Below are 23,812 nucleotides of genomic sequence, written 5' to 3'. Positions count from 1 at the left end.
CTGCACACACACTACGGTCTTACTAGCTCTCCAATTAGCGACGTCATCGGATGACTCCTCCGCCCAGGTCCGTTACGTGCAAAACGACTTCCTGTCCGTGACCTGTCACGGACAGTGACCATGTGACCTGTGCGTCACGTTACCGGCCAGCCTGCAGCCTGCCGACCGTCACAACACACTCAGTGTAACGGTGCAGTGCAACGGGTGCTATTGTGAAGCCCAGCCGCGACGTGCCATGTGCTTTCTCTGGGAAGCCACTTCAGGTGACTGGCCACAGGTCACCACAGGTCACTGGTCGGGACTTTCTGCCAACTATGAACAGGGTCGTTTTTCCTGAGACCTGTATGCATAGTCAAGAAGGAATGCAGTTTTCTGTCTCCTGCTCATGCCTTCCACGGCGGCGCTTGCGGCCTCGCCTCGACAATTTTCCACCCAATTGGAGCATCTCCATATGAAAGGGTGGCCTGCTCGCGCCCGTCATATGCTTTCGGTGGGTACAAAGGGCGGTGCGACGGCCGACAACCCTTTGGATAATCCGACCAGGCGGCTGGCGACACTGTATCAGCCGATCGCGTCGATCGGGGTCGAGCCGGGCTGGGACCGCCGGCGCAGCCGACACAGCCATTGGCTGTCAGAGGGGCGCCTGGGACACGCGGGGGGAGGGGGCCGCTAAAACGACACAGATGGAGCGGCTTAAAAACGACACACTGTGCGCCAGCCCGGCGCAGCCGTCCCGGAAGAAAGGACGATGAAATCTAAACTAAATACTCAAATTAAATCACGCTACGATGGCGGCGTGTGACAGAGGGGGAGGGAGGCAGAGGGACGGCGGTGGTGAGCGTAGGGAGAGCATCTGGTCGGAATGAGATCAAAAGACTCGCGGTGACAGCATTACGTGATCGGCCAATAAAAGCCTGTCTTTTCACATGTCGCCGCAATTCGCTGTCACTGGGCCGTGCTATTTACGCAGGCGGCTGGCTCGGCGGCTAGCCCGCGGCGTCTGGCCCGCAGCAGAGCTCCCTCCTCCTTTGCAGGAGCGGTACACAACCTGTGGACGCGGCTGCAGCGACACATGTCGAATTCCCTCGGCTGTATGATAAGGCGCCTCGGCTCTGTTCGACAAGACGCCTGGCGGCTGACCTTTCTGATCAGCCGGCGACCTGCCCCCGCCGGCGGCACACCTTTGAAGTCGTCACATCAAATAGCCGACCCCAGGATGGCGCCGTCCGAACACTATTTGCCTACATGCAGAGCGTCCTGGGTGCCAGCCAGGCATGCGTCATATAGTATGTCTCATAAGTGGCTGGATGACGGCTGGTAGTGGCGGCGGAGGCGGCGGGTGAAGTGAGGCGCTAACCACCTTGCCCATCTAATTCAGTAGTGACGCTTTGGCTGCTGACGCCACCAAAGACCTCCAGATACGTCAGGCAAAAAATCGTCCAATTTAAACGCGGAGGCCAGTTTTGCTGCAGGTGGCAGACTGGGAAATGGCCCGGCGGCTGGGACGCGCCACTGGGCCAGAACGTCAGAGGCGGCGAGCTATTTTGATACGCCGGCAGTTACCAGGGCGGTTTGATATCCTGGGGTTTGATAGAGCCGCGGTGCCGTCTCATATCAGCTGAACACAGCTGCCATACATATCGAGCCGACTGCCAGTGTAGCGAGAGCAAGCACTCAGGCCAGCCACGACACAAGATAATATCGGAGATATGCTTTGTTCTCCAGTTTTGACAAGCAGGAACAGCAGGATTTAGCAAACAACAATGTTTGCAGACAAGAAGTTTCATATTGCTCAAAGCGAACATGTTTTGATGCACAGAAGGCAAGCAAACATGCAAAGATGAAAGCTTATTGCGATGCTCAGGGGCTCCACTAGGAACTCTTAGAGTGTCGTCATCTGAGGTTATTAATGAGCCAGAGAAACCGGGACTGTGCCAGCTGCTTAAAGGGACCCTCCCACCTTAACATTAGATTTGAGTTGAGATAGCCAAAATGGGGTCCCTGGCTCACAATTACCGGTTTCGGCACTCACAACATCGAGAAATGCCTTAAATCGGAAATATTGAATTTCAAAATTTCAGCATTTTGATTCAGAGGGGCTAATGCATAGGAATACCCCTCTGAATGTGTGACGTCAGCGCAGATATCTAACGATTTTTAAATGTTTGACTAAAACGTTTTGTAGCACGCGGTGGTATATGCTGCTTTGCGCGCAACATCTGCCGCGAACGCCGCACTTCCAAAATGAAGTCGCTAGGAGAAGCGGAGATCTAAAATAGTAAACAAAAGTTAAAGTCTAATATCTTGAAAACCGGCGAATATTTTTCGGTGAAATTTGGTAGATATTCGCTTTCGCTCTTTCTGAACCGAGCGACATCACTTTCGTGCCAATTCATTAACTTTTTTGAAGGTGGGAGGGTCCCTTTAAAACTGTCCCGTTTGGCATTATCGAAGGATTGCCGTCCGTAAGTAATTCGTGAATCTAAAATCAGCTGTTGAGTGGACGCTAAAGTAAAACAAATCTGTTTGCCAGGGAGCTTAATAAATGACCCGATTAGTTGGTTACAGCCACTTTCCGTGACAGCAGTTTGTGTTAGACTGCACTTCATCACGCTGCACACTGACAGGACATGAGACAAACAAAGCTATAGACACTAATATTACATCATACACGCTTGCAGATATTTAAAAATAAGGGTTTAACAAAGTATGAAACTTAATTAATGTATTGGAAGTGAACACCCTTAGAAAAGGAATTTCCCAGAGAGAAAAAACATCAAGTTTAACCACGTTTGACAGAAAAGCATCTTTCATAATATGCTGGTAATGCACGTTTGATGTTTTGTGATCCTGAAAATCTGGACGGTTTCGCTAATCAGTCAGGGGTGACTTTAGGATGAGCCGTGCTCAGCCAGCATGGCGTTAAAAGCAGAGGAAAAACGGGCTGGTCTTCTCAGTCTCAGCATTCATCTAAGTTTGCCACAGTAATTACTGCCAGTGACCGAGACTGCCGAACGGTGATATTGCCAGTTCAGGCTCCTACGTGCAATCATTTTCTTGTCAAATGTTTTTTATATCTAGCACGACCCTACATATGACTGTTACCTCACGCTTAGGTCTTAAATCACCAGCGACATTAATTCATAGATAACCTGCACGATAGGGCAGTTAACTTTACGACATGTTCCCAAATGTATCGGCATGATAATGGCGTTGATAATTATGCATGCATAGTCCAACACCGGATCACAGTTCGACACCCTGGGTACAAAAATTTGGGATAGGTATCGGTGGCGGCTGCATAAAACATCCCAGCTCCGGGTATGTGACGAGGGGCTCAGCTGCCCCGCTGACAGCCCGTAATGTTCAGAGCTCAGTACAAACTGTGCTAGCGCAGGCGATGGCCGTTGTTTACCATATAATGCATGACCGGTGTCTGTTCGTCTGATGGGCGTGACAGACGCCGGCACCTCTGAGCAGTTCGCTGCCGAATATAATGGCCGCTGCCGCCAGAACTAAAAGATCAACTTCGAACAGGTTCAGTCAACGACCCATAATCCCATGTCCTGCTCCCGACACTAAACCGGCCATTATATCGGTATAAAATATACATTTACGACGTTAAATTCCATTTCATGACAAACAAATTCAGAAGGAAGTAATTACGTCTAATTGGAGAGGACTACGAATCGTGTACAAAGTTACGTAATAAATAGGTATCCATTCTGTCCATCTCGCCGTCTGTCCGTATATCCGTCTGTCCGTCTGTCCGTCCGCCTGTCCGTCCGTCTGTCCGTCTGTCCGTCTGTCCGTCCGTCATCTGCCCGGGCCAGAGGGCCATTCCCTCCACGGCCACTAGCCCACAGCTCGGCGCGGCGGCAGTCATAGCGCAGATCGACCCGGCGCGCGGCGAGACCGGCGCTGGCTGACGTAGGATGATAAATGACGGTGCTCTGGGCCGGTCGGTATAACATGGCTGCCGGACGCCATGTCATCTGGCCGGCGAGCTGGCCTGGCCAGGTCGGCGGCCGCCGCACTGCGCCGCCACTGCCGCCGGCGCCGCCGCTGCGCCGCGTCTGTGTCATTCAGATCCCGGACGCTATTTATCCGGGATTGATAGATACATAATACAATCCGCGCCGAGGCACGCATGCCCGTCACCGGCTTTGTCCTAAAATCTGGGCCTAGTTGTAAACGCGCTCATAACTGTCGGACTACACGGTGAAAAATTATCGTATTGTGAAAAATAATTGGAGGATCCGGCTCTCGTTTTATGACAGCAGACATATAAAGAGAAATTCCGCTGGGTCGGCGGCCGTAAAATCCATTACGACTGCGCACACGGCGTCCGCTCCTCATGCTTTGAATCAAAACCTCTTGAAATATTTAAATGTGTCCGTGGGATGAGGCAGGCTGTTATCAGTCCCGGGGATCGGTCCGGGGACGTCCTTCTAGCCAGCAGGGACAGGGGCCGGCCGCCGCGCCGATCCGTCCAGCGGCTGGTCCCGTCTGGAGCACTGGGGACATGTGTGTAACGGAATGAACGGTACACATGCTCCCTCGCAAGTGCTGCCGGCTGTATAAAAACTTTGGTAATCTCACAGGCACGGAGAAATCAAGAGTTGACGCAATGTAATTTTTTCTCCGCCGTTTTGTTAGAATGCTAGCATTGCTACATTTATGACCCAGCAAACGCCAGCCATGGGTAAAGAGGCCTTAATCAATACGTTACATCATCATCGGGGTGGTGGGTCCGTGGTGTCATTCGCAACAGGCACTGCTTAGCGGGGCACCCGGGCCCATAGCCACCCATTCATCCATTCGGACAAAATTTCTAAAAAAAAAAATCAACTATAATAATGCTGGCTTGCCCTACATCTACGTGCTGAGAAATTGTCATGGGCAATCTTTGTGCGATGGTGAGATCAGATTTGAACCGCTCCTCCCGTCCTTGGTCTTCCAGCTACGAGGGTCAGTAGTTAGAAGGCGGGCGTGACATCCCAAATAGGTCCCACCGGGTAATTTAGTGTGACGTTTCCACTGGTGCCCGTTCAAGGTAACCCGAAAACGAGCGGGCGGCGCCGGATGCCCGCTACAAAGGGCAAAAGGTGGACGCTAGAAGATGCATAGTAAAGGGATGACGAAGACGCAAAGTGATGAGTGGTCCAAGAGATGCAGTGATTTAAAGTAGACAGTGCACCATATCATGTTTGTGCTAAAGGATGCATCGCTGAAGGCAATGCCAGCGAAATTTTCATCTTAATTTTAGGTTTTCGAAAATTTCGATAACGTATATTTTTTAGATCACAGTTTGTAAACTATATATAGACATGCATGTAAAAGTTCTTGGGGTTAGATTGGATGCATTCAGCATTTAACAACTGGAATCTCATTCAAATGATTTATAGTGTCACACAAGACAAGCGAAACACAACCTAGTGGAAAACACAAGCAGCCAACAACATGACGGCTTTGAGCACGAGGGCAGGCGACGGACGAACACCTGCCAAGGACAGTGGGCGGACTGTCGGTCCTTCAGAGTAGCCCTCTGGACACCATCGGTCCCTCATAATGGCCCTCGGACAGCGCGGTCTTTCATAACAGTCCTCCGGCAGTGGGCTGTGACCTCCGGTCCTTCAGCACCCCCCCCCCCCCCCACTGCAGGACCTTGAAAGACACCCTCCAGGCAGATCTGAGTAAACGGGCCTCCCTGTCCCTCCTCGGGGCACAGGATAACTTGCAGCCAGTCGCGCAGCGCACTGCAACGTTCCCAGAAAACGTGTAATTGTGTGTCCCCTGGAAGATGGCTTGGCGGTGGCTCGGCTGAATCATAAACCGCAACATGGTCGTTTTCGCAATATTCCAGGGGGAACAAATAAATGTGTCGCTGCCTTCAACTCTGGTGAAAGATATCCATCGGCTTATCTTTTGATGCAGATCTAATAAAATAGGACCAAGTTTCTGGCAAGCTACAGTTTATCGAGTTTTCACAATAAATGTATCTCCATAAAAATAGCTGTTTGGCTCCTTGGGCTGAAGCACTGCTAGCTCCACAGCTCCATAGCTCCATGGAACACTACCCCTGCCGACCGAGCGACCGGCATCCAGTGTCGCCCCACTTCGTCCTCGGTCCTTCATCTCTTTCTCTGCGCCTCCCAATCGTGCCATCTGGGCGGGCGTTTCATTTCTCATGCGCGCCGTCGTCGGAGGCGAAGGGGTGCACTTAGCCGAGCGATATCGCCCCATCGTCCGGGCGCCGTCCGCCGGTCCTCCGGTCCCCACTTGGGCCTTCGGCACCCACTTCTACGGGAGTGTGAGTACACACAGCGCGGGACACACACACACAGACACACAGACAGACAGACAGGCAGGCAGTCAGAACGGACAGAGGAGGAGGAGTGGGAGGATGAGAAGGAGGAGGGAAGGGAGCCCGGGTCGCGCCCGGCGATGCTATCGGCCGCGTGCCGACAGGGCCAGCGTGTCTCTGGTCCTGTTTGTATTCATATCGGCCCGTGTCGGCCCCACTATCTGTTTGTCGCCCCGTTTGAGTAATGTGTAATGCCGGAGCGGTACCTGGGTGCCCACTGTCAGCGGGTATCGGCCGCCGGCTCACCTCCTGTTCCGCTCTCACCGGGCCAAGATGGAGGCGGCGGCTTCCCTGCCTCCCTGCCTTTACAGAATTGGAAACCTGTCTAACAAAATATTTTTAAATATTTTGACAGAATTTTGGACAATTGACTTGTTTCTGAAGATCATTTATTTATTCATGCAGGTTTTCAATTAAAATGCAGCTTTATTAAATCTTTGTTAAAAAGATAGTAGTATTGTGATACTACTCTGACAGTAGGTTCTGCAAAATCTATAACCAACCAATCGTGCATTTAGTATGCAAGCACCATAAATTTGCCGCAATTTGAATATGTGTACATTGGAGCAGGGGGTCGCTCGGAGCGGCGCTCCGGTCATATAGCCGCCACTAATGGAGGCCGTCCGTCGCCGGTCGACGCGCCCCTCAATCGGCCCGTCCTGCCAGCGGGCGGGTCGCCGGCCCGATCCGCCGGCCCGACTGCCGCCGATATTTACGAGCTAGCCCGTTTTGACCGATGCACCAGCTGCTGGAACATCGGACCACGCCACGCTGGCCGAAATTTATAATATATGAAGAGGAAATTTACGAGCAAGGAAAAATACAAATTATGCACTATCTTGATGACACAAAGGAGGGAAATTAATTTTCGTTTGTCACGCTGCGGAGGACAAGCGCCGACAGGCAGTCACAATTAGGGCACGAACCGAGGGCGCTGGTCACTGCCGTGTGTTGACCGCTGCGAAATATACGGTCCGCGCAGCCACACAGTGCATCAGGTAAAAGGCGATTGTGATGTTATGTCGGCGAAAAATGTCACCCATCAATTAGCAGTCACCTGTTAGGCTGTCACTTATTGCAGCGCCGAAACTATGACGCCGACCTGCAGAGCGCACTTCAGAATGGGAACGGCTGTGCCGTGACGTGGCACACAATGTGATGGGCTCAGCGGCTCCATAGAAAGCGGAACATTTGCTCGACAATTTAGAGAAGTACCAAAGTAACTGCTGTATTTGATGCGCTCTCAGACCCAATAAATAAACAAACATACAAAGTTTTAGAAAACGCTGAAAAGTTCCTACGTAATGGAAACATCGATGCAATGATTTTAAGTAATTCAAGAATGCAAAAATCATTACCTATAAAAAATTACACCCGATCACCCACCCCAGAAGATAAATCCCTCCAATCGATCTCCCCAAACTCCCGATTCGTGCCGCCCATCCCCATCACCCCTTCCCCGCCGCTCGACCCTCCGCGATCGGACCGATTGACCGCTGCGTTTGGCCCCGATCCGGCGTGACACTAATAAAACCATGTGCAGGTGGGCACACGTCACTAGGGCGCCACAACTGTCGTAAACGTCAGCCGACCGGCCCTATCGGCGTGGACGGGCCATAACAAAATGTGGGGAATCCGAGCCGCGGCCAGCCGAGATCGGCCTCAATCGGAGCAGGCCGTATAACCGGACCGGTCAAAGGGATGAGATCACACGGGAGATCGAGAGGCTTAGCGCTCGGCTCACCCAGGACGGTCAGTTTTGGTGGGGCTCATATACTGACAGTGAGTCTGTCTCGATTTGTGAATTATGTAGCTTTTAGAATTATGAATAAAACTTAAAAAAAATCGGCAATGCGATCATATAATGTTCTGAGGATTTGTATATGTTTTCAAATATAACCTTATGTTCAATGATTGCGAAATGCAAATGGTTCCAAAATTAATTACAAAATGAATATATTTCGGACACTGTCCTTCTTCAGTTCAGAATTGCAAATTAAATCATTTAGTCACAACAGCGCCAGAATATGTCGATAACAGCTAAGTTAGGAAGTCTCACATTGGTAAATTCTCGCGCAAAATAGACAACCATCTTACATTTGAAATGTTCACAAGGTACCCTTTCATATAAATATAATACATGTGTCCACAATTTACACATTAATTCATCCCTATCATCTATCAATCACTAGACCACAAGCATCTAGTCGTCTATTCAACCATCGAGCCATGCAATCAGTCAAACATCCAACCATCCATGTACTCACACATCACTCAGCTATAGATAATTAGACAATCAAGTCATCAAAGGCCACCATCTTACATCAAAGAGCATAAGTACTTTACCATTAAACCATTCATTCAAACCTCGAAACAATACTCAATCGTTCAATCATTCATGTTCATCCATACATTCATACATTCATTCATTCATTCATTCATTCATTCATTCATTCATTCATTCATTCATACAATCATCCAATTATTCAGTCCTTCATTCATTCATTCATTTTCTACAACTATTTAAGATTTGGTGACAAATACTTCCGCCAGACGACTGGTATCGCCATGGGAAGCCACGTAGCCCCACCACTAGCCATCATCTTCATGGGACACCTTGAGGATACCTTCGATAGCGCACTTCTCAAACCGGACATCTACATGAGATACATCGATGACATTTTTGGAGTGTGGACTCACGGACCAACTAGTCTCAAAGAATACTTATCCCACATCAACGAAGCACATCCTTCAATGAAATTTACCATCGAGTCGACGGAAGACAATACACCAATCCCCTTTCTAGATACCAAGATCACAGTTTACCCTTCGGGAAAGTATACAACGGAACTTTACATCAAACCAACATCAGCCGGGATTATACTTCACGCAGAGTCGGCTCAACCATGGAAGACCAAAAGGGCAGTGCTTCACTCACAAATACGACGAGCCATCAAGCTATCAAGTGACGATAACGCCCGACACCGAAGCATCAACAAAACAAGAGAGCTCTTCGCCAACAACGGGTACAACGTGAAGACCATCAACAAGGCGGTGGACCAGTGCATGAACAAGACCAGAGCAAGAACAAGAAGACCGAATGCTTCCGCAGTCAGAATGGTGCTACCATTTGTCGACGACGAGCTCGCCAACGCGGTCCAGTCAGTCGTCCGGAGGAGTAGCCAACCTGACCTGGGGTTGGCCTGGACTAATAAGAACACCATCAGGCACCAACTGGTCCGGTCAGCCCTCCAGCCTCCACCCTGTCCCGGTGGCTCTCGATGCCACTCGTGCGCCGCCGGACTGAAAGGAAGATGCCACAGCTCAGGTGTGGTGTACCAGCTCACGTGTGAACTGTGTAACCAGAGTTATGTTGGTGAGACGGGACGTTCGGTGCGCCTCCGCTACAACGAACACTTGCGAGATGCTAAAAACAAGCGGAATGACTCCCCGTGGGGCGAGCATTTCCGAACACAGCATCCCCAGTGTCGGCCGGGACCCCATAATGTAAGGGCAAAGATTCTGCAGGCATGCGATGAAAGTAGAGGCAGGAAAATAGCGGAGTCTCTTTGGATCAAACAGATTCGCCCAGCTCTAAACAGCAACATAGCGGCCTGGGCCATCATTTAAAGGGTAACGAGTCATAGACCAAGGGAAAGAAATGAGGAACTGATCCTGTCCTGTAGTACTCTAGCATTTACAACTTCGCTATTGTAACGTCTTCTGTTCTGGTGCCTTTGCCACTGATTCACTGATCATGTGTGTATTACTGAGTGACAAGTGGCTTTTATATTCAACCATATTGATGAATGATATGTGAGAAAATGAATGAATGAATGAAGGACTGAATAATTGGATGATTGTATGAATGAATGAATGAATGAATGAATGAATGAATGAATGAATGAATGAATGTATGAATGTATGGATGAACATGAATGATTGAACGATTGAGTATTGTTTCGAGGTTTGAATGAATGGTTTAATGGTAAAGTACTTATGCTCTTTGATGTAAGATGGTGGCCTTTGATGACTTGATTGTCTAATTATCTATAGCTGAGTGATGTGTGAGTACATGGATGGTTGGATGTTTGACTGATTGCATGGCTCGATGGTTGAATAGACGACTAGATGCTTGTGGTCTAGTGATTGACCCTCGCACGACCAGGCCATTTCTCATAACACGAACGACCAGGGGGGGGGGTTGTTACGACCCCCCCCTGGCGTTTCGAAACGGAAGGTCGTAGAGCTTAGCGGAAAAAACCAACGGATTGCTCTCAACGAGATCTCGCGATTGGTGGTATATTTTTTGGTCCTAGGTCAACATTTGACCTACTTTTGACCGGTCAAAGGTCAAATTTTCGGAAAAATAGACTTTTTTCAACTTTCGGCGGCGATTGCGGCAAAACGGTGGGAGATATCGACTTGAAACCTTCACTATCGTGTTCCTTGATCAATTCTCTATCGTTTGGTATGTATTTCGTTTCCCTAGCTCTAAAAATGGCGCGTTGGGAGCGCCGGAAGTCGGCAAGGTCACAGTCGGCGGCAGAAATTCGAAAAATCAAAATTTAAATTTTTGAAATCTGATTGTATTTTTGGATTTGGGAGGTCCATTTGCTCCCTATAGAAGCTAATATTGCTCCTTATTCCCATTGAGGTGACAAGAATTAGCAAAATAGTGGTTCGGGCGCTTTTCAAAAATAGTACCAGACGCTGTTCCACTTGTGACGTCATAGCTCCGTGACCTGACCTGACCCGGTCAAATTTCTTATACCATATGACAGCCAATACTTGCCCCAACATGCATGGGAAGTTTCATCACGATCCATCAACCGATGTCCGTACCACCGGCAGGAAACCTCGGGCGTTGGCACTCAGTTTGTGAAAATCCGGCCGGAGGCTGTACCTCTTATGACGTCATAACTCCGTGACCTGACATGACCCGATCAATTTTTTTTCGGCAAAAGATGCGCAAAGGTTGCCCCATAGGGTATTGAAAATTTCAGCCCGCTACGACAAGCCGTTTAGCGTGCACTTCGAAAAAACCTCAGGGGGGGGGGGTTGATACAACCCCCCCCCCCTAGGCGTTCTAGGGTTGATAGATGATAGGGATGAATTAATGTGTAAATTGTGGACACATGTATTATATTTATATGAAAGGGTACCTTGTGAACATTTCAAATGTAAGATGGTTGTCTATTTTGCGCGAGAATTTACCAATGTGAGACTTCCTAACTTAGCTGTTATCGACATATTCTGGCGCTGTTGTGACTAAATGATTTAATTTGCAATTCTGAACTGAAGAAGGACAGTGTCCGAAATATATTCATTTTGTAATTAATTTTGGAACCATTTGCATTTCGCAATCATTGAACATAAGGTTATATTTGAAAACATATATATGTCATAATGCTGTTCATACAAGTACTTCGCCATTTACTTGCAATTTCTGAGGATTTGCACGAAAATGACATTTCCTCAGCTCAGTTCTGAGGATGGACCGTTATTCACAGATTCCCTGTCCCGAAGTTCACAATGGTTTTGCGAACATCAAGTTCTATTGCATTCACAATTTGAGGAAGAAATGATTAAACAGCCCGACGTTGCGATGACCTAGGTGGCGCAATTTGATGTTTTATCCTAAAAAGTTGTAATTTTTTTCCAAATCAAAACTAAAGACATCGAACCAGTCATAAAAACATGTCAATAACGGCAACAGAGCCACCTCCCGCTCCGTTGCTGCCCGCGTGCAGCAGCAGCAGGGGACTGGAAACCCAGACGGGGGGGGGGGCGGGGTGGGGGTGGAGTCGTCCCGCTCCGTTCGACCGGCCCACCTAGGCAGCCCGTCGCGCACTCTCCCTTACGCCTCGTCCCATCACGGCGTCGGACAAAGCAGCGCCGATTGTTCTGGCTGTTTTTGCCGGCGTTTTTCCGCTGTCACCTTCTGTCCGGCCGAGCCTCTATCATGTGTAAGTGTGAACAGGCACAAAAAGAGGCGCACCGCTCGGCGCGTGTGTCATCGGCCGTATTTTATACCTGAGGACCCGTGAGCCGGCGCCGCCCCGCCCAGCCCCGTGCCGTGTGGTCTCGCGTGGTCCTGCGTGGTCCGTGTAGTCATACGTGGTCCCGTATGGTCCCATGTGACCCATACGATGCCGTGTGACCCGTGTGATCACACGTGTGACCCCACGTGGCCCACGTGCGGCAGTACGCGGAGACGAGCGAGACGGCTGCTCCTGGAGTGACAAGTCGAACGGCGCCGCCTCGGGGGACGCGCTTTATTGAAAACTGCCGACGCTTGTGACAGCCGTGCCGGGCAATATTTAACGGGGTCGGAGTCCGGGCAGGCTGCCCGTCCGTCACTGGTACCGAAGTACCGGAGCTTCCACTAGAGATGGGACGGTGCGGACGGAGATTACTGTTCGTCGGTACTGACTGTAGTAAATGTCCGTCACTGGTATCGAGGTTCATGGGGTCCTGCCGGAGCTCGAGCGGTATGGCATCTTTGCGGAACGATGATGCAACACACATACTTACGAAATACTTCATATGACGTCAATGTAACTTTTAATTAATCTTCCTCATACTGCAACTTTTATCAAACCAAGAAACACGGGAACTTTCGGAGCACAAAACATATTTTGCTACGTGCCTTCTGCCAGTACTGAGGCACCGCAGTGCCGTGTCTGCGCGGACAGCAAACACAGTTATACTATTTGGGGTCGCTCAGAGAATGTCTGGTGGACACGGCTTGTGTCGGCCCGTCAGCGGCCATTGACGGATGTGACACCCTCGAGCTGATGACGTCACTGGCCGGCGTCGTGGGCGGCGGGCGGGGCAATATGGCCGCCCGATGGCATCGGCCGTCACAAGCACAATCAATGACAGCTCGCTGGCCGCACCGCCGTCGCCGCTCTGCCCGGCGCATTCCCCACGACAGAGAGCGGCGCAAGATTATGCAAACCACGCTGCAAGTGACAGTTATACCGATTCACATCCACGGCGGGAGATCAGCGCGAAAAGTAATCCATTTGTTCGGTGAAAACCGGTTCACTGGAAACCATTGACGAGTGCCGGCCGCCTGTGATCGGCGGCGACATACTAGAAAAGCCCAAGAAGAGGTGCATTGGTCCGTGAAATGCCCGCCATCGTGGCTGCCCCGTCAACCCAGACACATACAATTACCAAAGTGGAAAACGATTACAGCCCACTGTGACAGCTGTCTCGGTATCGTAAAACGGATGCCGTCCAGCATGTCTGTCCGCCAACCGCGTCCCAAACCACTTTTATGAAAATGAGAGATCCGGCCCATTAGAGTTATAATATGGGACGAAACCAGCGCTGTCCTGACCAGAGGACATTAATCAAAAGGATGGGTCTGAGTTTGGTCCGTGATTGGTTCGATAGCCTGTCAAAGAGGACAAATGCTTCTCATCTGGAGCTGGTGGAGAGCTGGGGTTTGGACTGGCGCCGGGGCGGGCCTGCCTGCCGGCGGGTCGGCGGGTCAGCGCAGTCGGTTAGCCCGGTGGGTCAGCTCGACAGGGCCCGTTCGACGAAAATTGAGGCATAGAATCATATAGGAGGTGGTTTTCATTAAAAAAAAAAAAATATTGTCCGAAAATATACTAGATATTTTCAATGAGCAGAACTTTCGATAATCGATAAAGCAACAGGTAAAACGCCGTATCACGGCCGTTTAAAAACTTTCATGTTTTGAGAACCAAGGCTGAGTTTCACTCCCAAAAGCGCATTTATGCCTTACTGCCTCGGCAGAAGGCAGCGGAAAAGTAGGTCAGTGTTCCATGTTTCCCTCTCCAACACAACTTCGCCGTCGCGTCGATCCTAGCGGGCATACCGTCGACCGTCGTCGGTCCTACCCCGGCCGTGTTGGCGGCTCGGCACCGACGGCAGATCGCTAACTGGTGCCGAGACAAGGGACGCACGCCAGGCGTGCGCACTCGCACACTGCAAATAGACGGCCGATGGGCTCCGCACCGGTCACCGGCGCTGCGCCTCGCGGGCCGACGAGTGAGGGGACGGTCGAGCGCGCGGCGACTACTGCCCGGCACGTGACCTCGCCGCGTGCCGGAGGACAGGTCAGCAGTAATGGGGCTGGCGGGGAGGATCAAAGGCAATCTGATACAACGTGTAGCTGCGTGCGAATGAGATATGCTGAGATAAAGAATGATGAGATATCAAGTTATGAGGTATCACAAAGTTGATGCGATGGGATATTTGCAAATTTTAAAGGGCAACAGAAAGGAAATGTGCAATACCCTATCACTTATTTTATGGCATGTATCCAATCTTATATCATATTGATATTACCACTTATCATCACTTATTATCCAATAATTTTTTGAGCAATCAAACTTAAAACATCAGACTAAACTACTACCCTATAGTCACTTCCTACGCCACCCCCGCTTGCCCCCCCCCCCCCCCCCCACCTCCAGCGTAGCCCTCGCCGCGCCTGCGCCGCCGCAGCCTTCGTCTAGAGCGACGACGCAGCCATTTCATGAGATCCGGCCGTCCATATTTTATCGGCGCGGCCACTTGTGTATAAATGTCAGAACGGTCGGCCGGCGGCGGCAGCCGTCCCGGGCCAATCAATAGCCGATCAAATCGGGCCAAGACAGCGCCGATCGGCCGGCGGGGCGCCGGAGCGTGGCGGTCGGCCGGCTGCGCGGACCGGCGGCGGACCGGCGCGGCGGCGGACCGGCGGCGCGGCTGACCAGAGCCAGGACTATGGAGTCGGAGTCGGAGTCGGAGTCGGAGTCGGAGTCGATTTTGGAACTCAAAGTCAGAGTCACAGACCTGCAAGGGTTGTGGGGTCGGAGTTGGAGGTCGCTCGGAGTTGGTTTTTGAAGCCGAAGTCGGAGTCGGAGTCGGAGTCGGAGTCACCAAAAATCCACCCAACAGCCTTTCCCAGAGCAAAGGCCCGGAGGACAGCTCGGCGGCGTGGATGACCAGGCTGACCCAGAGCACCGGCTCCCTGAGCACAGCCCGACGGGAGCCTGACCAGTGCTGCCCCAGAACATGGTTCAAGCCGTCTGAGACATGGGCTATGGGGAGTGGGGTCTGTGATCTGTGTGACTGGATACTCCACAGTCCACTGGGTTATAAAACGGGCAAAATGGCCGGGCTGGGCTGAAACCTTTACTTCAGCATTCTTTTGCCGACCTTGCCGGTCACATGAATTCAGCAGCCTCTTCACCTGAAACACACCACTGCATTACATAAGTAGGGAGACAATTAAACGCAAAATAGAAATTAAAGACCTATCGACGGCATTAAATCAAGCAAACCGCAGTTTTGTGGACGTCGTGCGGACACCAAAGAACATCGAGAAATGAAACAGAGGCCTCTTGCACCAAACTACCTAGCTAGGTAAAATCGAAAAACCGGTTTCAGAATGAGCTAATCTAGCGGTGGTAAATTGGTTTGCAATAGCTCAATACATAATCCTACATGTGCTTGCTAAATTTTGCACTCAAATTGTTACATTTGAGACTTGGACTGGGTATACGATGCAAAATAATCCAAGCATGATTGGTGCAAGAGGATTTTGGTGCAAGAGACCTCAGGATTGAGAAATAGTTTTGGTCGGCGAATTGGACATAGGATGACCGAGGAGCTTATGGGGACTCGGCGTGTTAATTGTTTGACCAATCTGGCCGACCACCGTCGGGGACGGCGCCTCTCTCTATCCTCCTCTTTTCCTCTCTTCCTCGGACGACGGTGGTAGTGGCGATCCCATCCCAGAGACAGACCGTCCAATGACTGATCAGACGAGTGGGGTGGGTTTAAAACCGAGCTCAGATGACTGCCAGACAGAGAATGAGTCCAAAAATATACCAGACTGCTGCAGCTGACCGAATGCCATTATTGGATGAAACGATGCTCGCCGGTTGAAAGTGCATACCATGTAAATTCAGTCCAGTTGCGTTTATACAATTTGTTGATGAGTAACATTGTCTATCTCCCTGCCCATGCCGTAAAAAAAACTTGCAGGCAAACTTCATAAATCCATCAATGTAAAATAATAAAATATGTCTGAAAGCTTCTATACTCTTTTCGGATATCATAAAAACAAATCATACCGAGCCGGATCAACACCGTAAGCATCTCAAAGATCAACAGAACTACGGTATGCGAGGAAAAGGAATGTGAAATTCTCCTCCCCCCCAAAAAAAACATCAACCCATGACCGAGACCGAGGCCATGTCTCCCAAGCTACAGCAAGATGGTCACCCGCTCTTGACTGACAGCTGTCCTGTCTGGCCCGACAGCTGACGCCCCTGTCCGGTTCAGCCCACTCCTGTTCGCGCCATCAGTGTCGCACCCAAAATGTCACACCTCAGCTGTGCCATGGCTGAGGCAGCTCCTCGCCCGGTATGACACCACAGCTGCGGCTGTGACAGCGTCAGACGCCCTGCCTCGTTTGGAGCCACTCCCTGAACCGATCGGCAGCAGGTGATGGCTGACCGACTGACCGACCGAACCCCTTTCAAACAGGCGATCCTGCAGCCCGTTGTCGCCACACCACTCAGGAATTTGAAGGAGTGGGGACAGCACGCCTCGGCCGCTGGCTCAACACTGCACCTGCAGCTGCAGGCAGCCAGGCACATCCAGCAAACGAGAGTGAGTGCACCGGGACGGTCGGCGGAAACCGACAGTGACCGGTCCGGCGTCACTGAGAAGTGGTGGGTGTGGTCGGCGATTCGTGACAGGGGCAGAGACAAACAAAGGTGCCGCGAAGAGACAAGACTGGAAGTTCACTGGAAGCTGGAAGACTGGAAGCTGGAAGAGTCCTGCTAGGCTGTGAATCAAAAGCTGGGACAAACTGAGAGTCAGAGAATTGGTTATGACTGGAAGTAAAAGCATGCCCAACTGTGGGTGATTGGAGCGTTGCACCCCATGCAGGCCATGAGGTCTCGGCATGCCGCTCCAGGAGCTCTGTCTGGCCATCCAGACACACCAGTTGGTCCGCGTCACACGGCACCACGGCCGACCCGGCTCTTTATTGTCGTTTGGGCTTAACGAGGGTCGTTTCCGTCTCCGTTGCTGGCTTCTCGGGAACGGAGGAGGCCGTGGTGGTCCGGTGGGGGTGCGGAAAGACACAGACCGGCCCTTCGAACCCTCTCGCCATAATCGGCATGGTTGCATAGGCTGACATCCCTGCAGACTCTGGACAACAACCCTGGTCATCAATTGGAGACCATTCGTCGGTCGGATCACTGATCAATGATAAAGTGACGTTGCATCGCTTCTGGAGTTCTATCCTCATTTGCAAACAACATTTACACATCAGCTTTCAAGCTCTCGACCCGGTCACCCCTGCCCGAGAAATCACTTCCTTCTTCCAGCCAGCCCTAATCCGTTTCCACTAGTCTCTCTCGCCACTCTTTCCCTACTCGCCTCTCTCCCCATCTTATGACCGCTAACAGAGCTGTCGCCGCCGTCGCCACCGCGCCGCTAAACGTCGACAAACCGGTTGTGCGCGCCGCGGCGAGTGTGGCGCGGCCGCGGCGAGATGAGCGGCGCTCGAGATGCGGCGATAGTGGCGCTCGTGTCGTATGGCAGCGCGGCGATAGTGACGCTCGTGTCTTACGGCAGCTCGCCACGGCGTCGACTCTGCGCCGAATACACGATCAGCCACCGACATGCAGAAGCTTTCTTTAAACAACAACAGCGACCCTATCAGACGCTTATTGTCCACAGATGCCTGATAGATGCTCGGCCCGGCGCGATCCATTGTTTTCTAAAGGCGACGTTTGCGCTTCCATGCTAAGTGTGTGTGGCCGCCGGTGACAATGGTGGCGCGTCCGTGTCGAGCTCGGCGCGGCCGTCCATCACAGCCTGGCGCCGCTCAAATGCTACTCTGATGGTGCACCGTCTGGCGGGGGATACATCATAGCTGCAGCGCCGGCAACCCGATACCCACCGGCCGGACAGCTCGAACGATCAACCAGACAGCCCGGGAGGGTCAGCCGGACAACCGGACAGCCCGGGAGGGTCAGTCGGACAGCTGGACAGACAGCTCGGCTAGACAGTGGGCCTGGCAGTGAACGGGAACAGCAGATCTGGACAGTGAACAGAATATCGGGCAGTGGGACTGGATAGGACATCAGGCAAGCGATTGTGTAGGGTTTGAGAAAGGGAGTGTAACTCGTCTGGACGTTGATGGTTGACAAGGGACTGGATGGCCGGCTGAACAAGGGAGCGGAAAGCTGTGTTGGACAGACAGACGGCTAACTCATCTTGACAGCTGTTATTTGTGATGCTGATTAGAAGATAACATTACAGTCATAAACAATATTATATAACGTAGCAACTGGTTGCGAGCAGAGAACATATGGTGAGAGCATATAGTGGGAGATGGGCAAGAACCCTCACTCCCCGACCGTTTCAGCCTTCACTCAAAGGGTAACTTGATATCAAAGTTGATGTCTATTGAATCCGTTTGCCACAAGGCCTCGAGGGAGAGAGAAGAAGAGAAAAAGACATTGAGCCGGACAGCCTCAACCCGGCAAGGTCAGCTTCCATCTGACCCTGCGACTTGACAGGTCGGCTCCCATCCGGTCCTCTGTGACAGGTCAACGCCAATCTGAACCCTGTGTGACAGCTCCACTCGCATCTCCGCGTGACGAGGCATCCCCTATCTCGGTCAGTGTCACGGGCCGCGTCACCGAGGCTCTTCGTCCGCCACCGGCCGCCGTCGGGCGCGTCACAGCCGTCACATTACGATGCCAATACTCCATCATAGACGTCACATTATACCGCGCTCGTCCGTGGGAACCAGCCAACCTGCAACGAGACACCTCTGCACCGATCTGACCGCTCGCTGCATCCTACCTGGTTTGGCGTGCTCAGCAAACACCAAAGTCAGGCCCGGTAGCGGACGCCCGAGACGCAGTCATAACATGTGTGAGGAGCCGCTGGTTTTTCTCTCATGGCTAGTTGGTGTGTTGACTCATATGAAGCTCCCGAGCGGGCCGGGTGCCAGGCGGGAGGTTTTTGCGGCGGACAGGTAGCGCCGAGGCCGCGGCACAACTAACAGCCCCGTCGGCGTGCCGCTTATGAACAATGGTCCAGGTGATGACGGCTTGTCGACGGGACGGCGGCGACAGAGTGGACCTCCGGAGGAGTGCCGACACTCCACCCCGGAACTCACACGGCTGCTCCATGGAGGGAGCGGCGACACTCCCTCTCTGTCTCGGAGTAGGCAGCGTGAAGGGACAGGCGACAGCCCTCCCAGGTCAAACTGTTCGCACCTTTTGAGATGACCAACTGGATGTCCAGCTAAGCTCCTGACCGTAAGGATACCTTGGGACGGCCCTAAGCTTGACAAGTGGACAATGCGGCAGACAGCCAACCGTCAACCGGTGGCGAGATGAGCGATGTGGGATCGACAGCGGCCAGGAGCGAGGAGAATTTCAATCAAGTGACTAGCGACTCGGTTGGCGTCGCGCGAAGGTAGCAGGCGAAGGCTTCAGTGTCTCGGGGCATGAGGTGCATCATTGCATCGTTCAATGCGGCAGCGTCAATACCGGTACGCCTCAGGTTTCTTCTGCATTCTATTGCTCCCAAGATGATCCGGCAATGCCCGAACGAACACAAATGGACACAGATGGCGTTAGTGGGCGAGGCCGTCGAGATGATAATGTCTCCACCGTCGTCTCCTACCGGTTGGGGACGAATGGTTCAGAAGGTACATGACCCAACTTCACAGTCGCTGGCAAAGTACCTCACGGGTTACCACGCGACATGACCAATTGCGCCCTAAGCGAGTGGCCAGCCACGCTCGCGAAGGCCGGGCCGCGCAGCTGAAGGCCGCTGCGCTGAATCGGCGTGACGGCAGCTGCGAGACCATGCACGGCGCGCGAGCTGCAGCGACACCGGTTTTACTGCGCGGCCGGCTCGTAACGGGCGCTCATGCACAGAGCAGGCCGGGCGGCGACCGACAAGGCGCGGCGTCCGAGCAGAGGATCGTCATCGGACGCAAACGGCCGCCGATGACTAATTTATGGACATCGCTTCATCGAGGCCGTCACCTTCCTCTGCCATGCCATATATTATGAAATCCAACGGCCATTTTGAGAATCCTTTAATTGCGCTATGACTCAGGCCGTATGGGAAGGTAATGTCGCTGTTGTTTTAGACCGCGCGTCAGTCAAGATCCTGTTGGACGCCGCCTTGGCATTCGTCCTTTGTACTGTCACGATCGCCCACAACTGTCAGCTGGTCTTCTATCGCAATTTGTAACGGCCATATCTGGAGCGACGTAAATGTATTATTACGGTCAGCTGCGAGGGTCCAGACCCATCTCGGCTCTTCAAACGCTCCGCCACCCACCGACCGCATATTTATTCTCATCTATCTGCCATCTACCTTTCGTCGAAGACAGGGTCCATTCGCTGTAGCCCGGTGCCTGACCCGTCTCCACCCAGTCTTTCATTGCTTTCTACTGATCTCAACTTTTAACCCGCGCACCGACGGGGGTCTGCGCCAACTTCGTACCGACGGGGGGGGGGGGCGGATGACCGCCCCCCCTGAGATCTCGAGAACGAAGCAAGATAGCGACAAGCGGTAAACGGCATCGGATACGCACGGCCAAGATCTACAATTTTTACCAAGGTCATTTTCAGGTCAGGTCAAAGATGACGTCACAGGGGTCGAAAAGTCAAAATGGCGGCGCTAGATATGGAGAGAGTTTTTCTCGAATAACTTTCGAACTAGTCAAGATAGGAACAAACTAAGGGCATCATCGTGATCCTCTCGTCAATTCGCATCGATTGATATATATGTTGACCTCGAAAGGTCAAGGTCAAAGGTTGACCTCAGGTCACGTGACCTCGAGGTCATCATGTATATCATTCGATGCGTCTTGACGAGCTGAACACAATGAGATCATCCATGCGTCTGTATCTTGTTCCTGTACGGAGTTATTGGCCAAAAACCTTTGGTGACCTTTGATGACGTCACATGACCTCACAGCTGCCCAACAGCAAAACAGACCTCAAGGTAGTGAAGGTTGATCGTATATGAAGTCATGTATGGTATATGGGGCCATTCTGACCCGTTTTAGTGGTAAAAACAGGGAGTTGATTTTTCCCCCATTGACTTATAATGGGGAGGTCGCGAAATTGACCTGACCTTAGGTCACCGATATCAGAATTCCGAGATATACAAATTGTAGCTTCTAATGACCTAATAATATCCTGCGACTTTCAAAGGCCTCCGACATCTACTGTAGCTCTGGCACGGTGACAAAGTTGCAAAAAAGTGACTTGAGGTTGGGTCATTCAAAGTGACCTGGTGAACTGACCTTAAAAGGTAGGAGGTTCAAACTTGCACACCATGTGTAAAATTGATGAGGTTATAGTCATACCAAATTTCGCGGCGCTACGCGCCGCGGTTTTCCCGCTATTCGCAAAAAACCTCAGGGGGGGGGGCGGATATCCGCCCCCCCGTCGGTGCGCGGGTTAATCATCTTCTAACACAGCGGCACTCTAATTTCCACTTTTCCGTCTCTTTCGACGACACCACCCTCTCAGTCCCTTTTGGAGTGGTGTGACCCCTCCTCTTCGCCCTTGTCCCCTTCGGAGTGGCGGGACCGTCCCTTTCCGTCCGTGCTCCTGTCGGAGCGGCGTGGTGTGACCCTCCCTTTCCGTCCCTCTTGGAGCGGTCGGTGACGCCGGACGGCATTAACCGTCCTTAGTATTCCGGGAGACGGTTTTGACGATTTATCGCTGGTGGCGGTGTAAAACTGCGCTCTGACTCCACGGACGGCCGGACGACTCTGGAAGGTGATGGGAGGGCCGCTTGGGCGCGCACAGCTCAAAACGAGCCGCCACGCGGCCGGCACCACAAATAAATATGTCGCCGTCAAGGCTGAGCCGGGTCGGCCGGTCGGCTGGCTGGGGACGGTCACAACTCCGAGGGACGGTTGGTCTCCGCCGGCCAGCTGTCCCCAGCCTCAGACCTCGCGAAGCTCAGAGCTCACCGGAACACAGGGCGACACAGGGGTATCCCAGGCGACTGGAATGCGCCCGAAATCCCTCCGACACGGCGGGCGGCGGGCGAGTGCTGTCGATGGAGGTGGAATTTCCGTCGCCTTAGCACTGGCTGACTCAGTGTCGGGAAGTATGGACCCCGCGATCGGACCGGGCCTGGACCGGGGCCCGACCGGAACCGCTGCCATTGTAAGTGGTGGGCGGTCAAACGGCCTCAGAAGAACGCGCCTCATCGTTTGGCAGAGTGCCGCTGCTCGCAGCATGCCGTCATTTCACCGCCGGATCCACGAACGGCCGCCGCGGCCAAACACCCATCTCCTCGTCCCCGGCGCGCCGCAGTTGTCTAATTTCGCCGCAAATCTCGGCTGCCGAGCTGGACGTTATCTTTTTCTCTCTGCCGCAGGCGGGCATTAATCGACTTTACTGCAGCTCGTGCGGCCAGATTGATCATTTATCGGGCCAAGAAGGTGGCTATTTTCCAGCCGGTTACATGTGCGGCAGCAGCGCGTCCCCTCTCGGTCATTTCGCGGCGCCAGCTGAATGCCGGCAATCAGGACGGCCGGCCAGTAATGAACTAATTGTCACCGGGGGAGCCAGCTATATTGGCGCCGACCGAGTCCGGACGGGCCGGCGGCGGCCGAGCGGGCAGTGACCGGACTGGTCTGGACCAAGGACCAAGGAACGGACCGGACTCAGGAGCGGACCAGACTCAGGAGCGGACCGGCGTAAGGAGCTGCTGGACCGGACCAAAAAATGGCTGCATTGGACCGGACTGGAGCCAGGAGCAGTCAGACCGGACCGGTGTCAGGAGTCGGGAACCCCGCAATGGTGTGGCACACAACTTTGATTCACAGATTTCAGGGTCGACCCACCTAGAGAGGAGGCAAGTCTGCTTGATGTTGTAGGTAAATTCGTCGTTGTTTTAGTGACTCAAGCAGAAATAGACTCTCTGAGCGAAATGGCCGTCCATGTGCCCCAGCCTCGCTCAGATTCATCGGACGGGCTGATCAGATGGGCCCGCCATTGATGGCTACTAAAAACGGTACGTGCCGGGGCCGCTGTGGAGAGCTGCTCCGCTCGATTCGGATAGCTGCGAGACAGCTGTCGAGCAGCTGCAGCAGCTGTCTGGCCAGCTGCGGGTGGCTGCTGCGGCCAGTACCTCACTACCTCTCCCCACGGCCCCTGGCGCTAACTTCTGGCCCGATTACCATAGTGTTGTCGCCGGCGTTCGGCGTAAGTCGCTTCCGTCGCGCACGTACACCACCGATAAAACATCGCCGGCGACAGGACCGGCATCGTTGCGTGCTTTGACGGCGGTACGCTGGGGATGTGGACCGTCCGGCTCTCAACGGCGCCCCATCTCCTCCCTCTTCCCTCCCCGGCGGTCCCCGCGTCGGCCCTCCCCGACGGTCTCCGGCACGGCGGT

The 23,812-nt window shown here is 52.6% G+C and overlaps 1 protein-coding gene across 2 annotated transcripts in view; it reads right to left on the bottom strand.

The window, feature by feature from the left end:
- Positions 1-23,812, bottom strand: part of LOC122368859 (homeotic protein spalt-major-like) — a 60,751-nt gene that overhangs the window by 12,685 nt on the left and 24,254 nt on the right. The window lies entirely within an intron of this gene.

Source organism: Amphibalanus amphitrite, unplaced genomic scaffold (assembly GCF_019059575.1).
Source record: "Amphibalanus amphitrite isolate SeventyFive unplaced genomic scaffold, NRLGWU_Aamphi_draft 000983F_arrow, whole genome shotgun sequence".
NCBI classification, from domain to species: domain Eukaryota; kingdom Metazoa; phylum Arthropoda; class Thecostraca; order Balanomorpha; family Balanidae; genus Amphibalanus; species Amphibalanus amphitrite.
The sequence above is the reverse complement of the archived record's forward strand: the minus strand, read 5'-3'. Positions and strand labels throughout refer to the sequence as shown.